This window comes from Leptonychotes weddellii, chromosome 1 (assembly GCF_054177405.1).
Source record: "Leptonychotes weddellii isolate Sample4059 chromosome 1, ASM5417740v2, whole genome shotgun sequence".
Classification (NCBI taxonomy): domain Eukaryota; kingdom Metazoa; phylum Chordata; class Mammalia; order Carnivora; family Phocidae; genus Leptonychotes; species Leptonychotes weddellii.
The window spans coordinates 18,058,987-18,064,445 of record NC_138369.1 but is presented as its reverse complement, the minus strand read 5'-3'; positions in this window follow the sequence as shown (position 1 = coordinate 18,064,445).

The window sequence follows — 5,459 nt, the reverse complement described above, 5'->3', positions numbered from 1 at the left end:
ACCACACTCCCTCGTGTCTACACTCACATAGGACCTCACAAGCGTGTGTCCATTCGTGCACACGTGCACACACAGCCTCATGCAGACTTTATATATCTGAAGGCAGACCCTGACAAGCTCACACATGCAAATGCACGCTCCCCTCCCCGCCATGCATAGGAACACATGTAGCTGAATTTGTATTCATTCACACATGCATGCCCACACCCGTGAACTTGTTCTTCTGGGAGCCACCAGCCCAGCACCAGGGCCCAGACCAGTCGCAGAGCTCTGAACTCCAGGGCAGTCGAAGCCAATGCCTGGGTCCTCCAATGGGCTCGGCCAGTTCCCTCCTATGAGCCCTTACTGCTACTGCTCTCTCGGCCCAGCATGGCCCTCTGTTTGACCAAGCCCTCCTGCCAGTTCGGGCACAGCTCAAAAACAGCCTCTGCAGGAAAGCTTCACTGATGCCCCAGCCGGAAAGATCGAGTCCTCCCCCTGAATTCTCCTGGCCCGTTTTTTCCACCTCAGCCTGCCTAGTATCACTCTTGCGTTCTCCTGGAGAGGGACCCCGGGCTCTGAGAGCACAGTGATTGAGGCTCATTCACCCTTGTGCCCCCTCCCAAAGCACAGCACAGGGTGGTGGCTCCGAAATCGAGGCTGCATTGAACAGCACCACACTGCGTGCATGACAGGTCATTCTCCTGTCTCCACACAAGTCCATGCCCAGAGGAGCCAGCAGAACCATGGGCCTATGGCTGCTCACCCTTAATGCATGGGCAGACCCTGGGGACCCCAGGGCTGCACCGTACACCCTTCCTGGCAAGGAATTTCCCCAAGGCCCTCACCCAGGCACTGCCTCCAGTCCCTGCTGCCCTGACCACTGACCCACAGCCCAGTCCTGACAGCAAGACCCCTTGCAGGCTGGACAAGCCTGGGGGCAGATCTCAGGACTTGCTTTGCCAGCTTTAAGCAGACAGACTCTTTCAGTTCATCAAAGGAGGCAGTTTTCTGTTTTTTCTTTTCTTTTTTTTTTTTTTTAAGATTTTATTTATTTATTTGAAAGAGAAAGAGGTAGGGAGAGAAAGCATAAGCGGGGAGGAGAGGGAGAAGCAGGGTCCCTGTGAGCAGGGAGCCCGATGCGGGGCTTGATCCCCGGACCTTGGGATCATGACCTGAGCCCAAGGCAGACGCTTAATGGACTGAGCCACCCAGGCGCCCAAAAGGAGGCAGCTTCTGCAGGGTGCCTGAAGAAGTGCCCTTAGGCAGTACTTCTCAGAGCCTGGTCCACTGTATCAGAACCACCCAGGGTGCTCGTTAATGCAAATTCCCAGGCCCATCCCAGCCTCTTGAGTTAGAACTGCGGAGGTGGAGCCCAGGAATCAGCATTAACAATGAACACTCTGGTTCAGTCCTGGTTTGGGGTCTGAGAGCCACAATGCCGGAGGCAAATTCCAGCACCCCCATTTACTAGCCCTTGGGCAAGTCCCTTAACCTCATTGAGCCTCAGTTTCCTGGTCTGTAAAATGGGGATAATAAGGGTGCCTTCCTTGTGGGGCTGCTGTGGGAGTAAAATGAGATCATGAAAGCAAAGTGCCTGACACTGTGCCTACATGGGCTCAGCAAATGTGGACTAGTAGTTATACAGCCGTGTTCTCACACCTGGGGACTTCTGAGGGAGGGGCAGAGCCTTGAGGTTCTCCTTCTGGGAGGGGCCCTGGGGGAGGTTCTTGGGGCAGCAGGAAGCCTTGGGAGGGCAGGGCCCTCACCCAAGATGCCCGCTACCTACTGGCTGGTGCCTGGGATGGAGCCCAGCTTAGCGTCCTCCACTCCCCTGAGGCCCAAGGCACAATTAGCCCTAGCTTCCCCGCTACCTCGCTGCCCGCTGGCAGTCCCCCCTCCCTGCCCTGCTGCCCGGGGAGCCTAGCTGGCCTGGTGTCAGCCCTGGCACTCCCTCTAGCTTTGTAATAAAATAGACTGCTTGGGTCAGCTTTCCTTGGCAGGGAGGCCACCTGGCACAGAGGGCAAGATGGAGGGGGGCAGCCTGGGGAAACAGCTCCTTCAATGACCACCAATTATAGTCTGGTGTTCTCCAGGGATCACTGGTTCTCCAAACCACGTGACCCCTGGGGAAGAACCCTTCTCATCTTCCCTTTTTTCCTAGTGCTTCACCGTTCATTTACCCATGCATTCATTCATTCAATATCCAAATGTCTACTGCATGTCAGGTGCTGGGGCTCGACAGTCATCATCAGGATCGACAAACGTTTCCTGTAAAAGGCCAGACAGTAAATGTTTTCAGCTTTGGGGGACACACTATTCTGCTCTTGTAGCACGACAGTAGCTGCAGACAGTATGCAGACAAGTGGGTGGATGTGGCTGTGCTCCAATACCACTTTACTTGTGGACACTGGAATTTGAATTTCATACACTTCTCATGTGTCATCAAATATTCTTCTTTTGATTTTTCCCGCAACCATTTGAAAATGGAAAACCCGTTCTTAGTTGGTAGGCCGTACAAAACAGGCAGCAGTTCACCGGCCCTGAGCTTAGCCCTCTACACAAAACCTGTGGATTGTGCCACGCCCTGTGGGTGCCAGTGCTCTTAAGAGAGGCAAGGTCTTTGGGGAGGCTCAGCACGGAGGTGAGGGAAGCCGCAAGCCCACTGCCACTCGACCACTGCAGTCCTCCCAGAGTCTATCCCCTTGATGCCACACATGTTCTCTGTGATTTAGATATGGGGACTCTTAGGTCTCCTTTGGGACCTGAAGCTTTTTGAGGGCAGGAACATCTTCAAGCATTTAGAGTCAGAAAGCATCTGGGTTCAAATACCAGCTTGACTGCTCCCTAGGTGAATGACCTTGGGTGAGTCACTAACATCTCTGTGCTTCGTTATCCTCATCTGTAATACCCACCCCAAGAGTTGTTGAAGGGTATAAAGAAGTTGAAACATGCATGTGCAATGCACACACGAGTGCCTACCATGGAGTTGGTGGTCCGTGCTCGTTGACCCTTAGCGCGGCTCCTTTCCCCACCCACCCCAGCACCCAGTATGGCTCGGAGCACAAAGTGCATGCTCAGTCTCTCCTTACTAAGTCCTAACCTCCAGAATAAGAGAAAAAGGCCCCCAACTCTGTGCCCAGGAACCCCTCAGAGTCTGTATCCTGGACTCCCCTGAGGCTTTGCTCTTTGGACTTAGCTTGGAGCATTTCCCTTTTGGCTTCTTTGCCCCCAGCAAAATGATCTCCTCGTCCCTCCTAGACCAGCCCACCAGGATGCCCAGGGTTAGGAGTATGTGGACATGAAGAGCTCTTGGTTGGTTCTGCTTCAGGGACGAGCCATGGAGGAGGCGGCTGCTTGACTGGGAATAAAGGGTGCAGAAGCCTACCTCACCTGCCAGCTCAAGGTCCATGGGGATGGGCAAGCTGCCCAGGTCAAGCCCTTGGGCATCTCAGCCATTAGGCCAAATACATTAGGCTGACCCTCTAGCACTTTGCCCTCCTCTCTAGGCACACTCCTCTCCCAGGTGGTTGCCTGATTTACCCTGCCTTCCAGAACAACATGCCCCGTCCCCCTCCAAAAGCCTCTCTTACCTTATCTGGTTTCATTTTTTTATGGCACTTATCACTACGTGAAATGTTATTATTAGGACTGTTTCAGTCAGTCTCCCTTCCACTAGATTTTAGGTTCCTGAAGGGCCAGACTTTTGTCTGCTTTCATTCTTATGATTACCCTCACAGAACAGATAGATAATATCTATCTATCTATAATATGAGCATACTGAGGTTACCAGCATAGTGAGTAATGGAATGAGGAGTCAGGGCCAGGGCTGTTTCATAGTCAAACACATTCTGAACCTCTATCATTAGACACAGTTTGATTACTGTGGCAAGATGGAGTTGGGGAGGAGAGGGCATAGGCCTTGAGCCCTGTGGTGTGTTTGCAACAGCAATGGCAGCTGTCAAACGGCAGGAAGCATTTATGGAACTCCTAGGAGCCTTCTCCCGCACTGCTGCAGGAGGCCAAGCCAGGTGGGCTTCACTCTTGCCTTCTTAAAGCTCATGTGCTATTTAGGCAGAGACACATATTCTAGCCTCTTCACTGCAAAGCAGACTGGGCTAGAAGCTATAAAGGTCACAAAGTGCTTTCCAGGTGCTTAGGCTGCTATAACAACATACCAAGGACTAGGTGGCTTAAATAATAGGCATTTATTTATTGCAGTTCTGGAGGCTGCAAAATCCAAGATAAAGTGCTGGCTGGTTTGTAGATGGCTGCCTTCTTGCTGTATTCTCATATGGCAGAGAGAGAGCATCCCCCTCTCTCGTCTCTTCTTATAAGGGCACTAGCCTCATTCATGAGGGTACCACGCTCATGACCCATTACCTACCAAAGGCCCCACCCCCAAGTACCATCACACTGGGGATTAGGGCTTCAACATGAATTTTGGGAGGACACCAACATTCAGTCCATAACGGGTGCTGACTGTAGTACTCAGGAAAGTCAGGACAATGGGGTCTGGGAGAGTGGTTGGTGGGGGATGCCATCAGGGAAGGCACTTTGGGCAGAGGGCAACCGGGAACGAAGGCCAAGGAGATAGGGCTGTTCGAGGAATGGTAAGGGTTCGTAATGGCTAGGCCTGGCGAGCATTGGAAAAGGGCAGTGGTGGTGTGAAAGATGGTTCAGAAAGGTAGACTGGGGTCAGATCAGGGAAGGCCTAAAAGAAACTGGGCAAGCGGGCTTCCTACGACTGCATAGAAGATAAGAACATTGGCAGAGCAGCTGATGCTGTGTGTTGGGTGCTTTACGTTTTATAAAGCATTTCCCGGCCATTCCTCTGCTGTGTCCTCACAACTGGTAGCCTGTAAGCAAAAGTTTAGGATCTGAAGCCCAGGGTCGGCTCCACTCAGGCACAAGTTGTTTAGATTTGAACAGGTCACCTCACATCTCCACATATCATCTTACTCATCTGACAACAGGGTCCAATTCTCAGCTCTTTAGAAAGGATTACACAAAACCGCACACATGAAAATGCTGATTTAACTTCCGGTCCTTCAGTCCTTTCTGTGTAAAATGCTGGCAGTTTCCGTCCTAATTCTGGGGGCTGTGGCGCAACCTTGTAAACCAAGGCCAAAAGGCAAGAATCTTAGGAACGAGGCCGGAGAAGTTAGTGTTTCTTGGTTAGTAGGCTGAGAGCCTCAGGGAAGGGATTTTGGCTACTTTTTTTTTTTTATTCTTATGTTAATCCCCATACATTACATCATTAGTTTTAGATGTAGTGTTCCAAGGGATTTTGGCTACTTTAACAGCTTCTCTTAACTTGGGACGGGGAGGGACAGGGACAGAAAGCTCACAAGCTCAACTCAAACGAGAGGCGCGATGCGGCGCAGGCACACTGACGTCACCCAAGCCGGCCGCTTAATGGACCAGAACCTCCCGTGCTCCGCCTCCGCTGCCCCAAGATCACCAATCAGAGAGCGAGG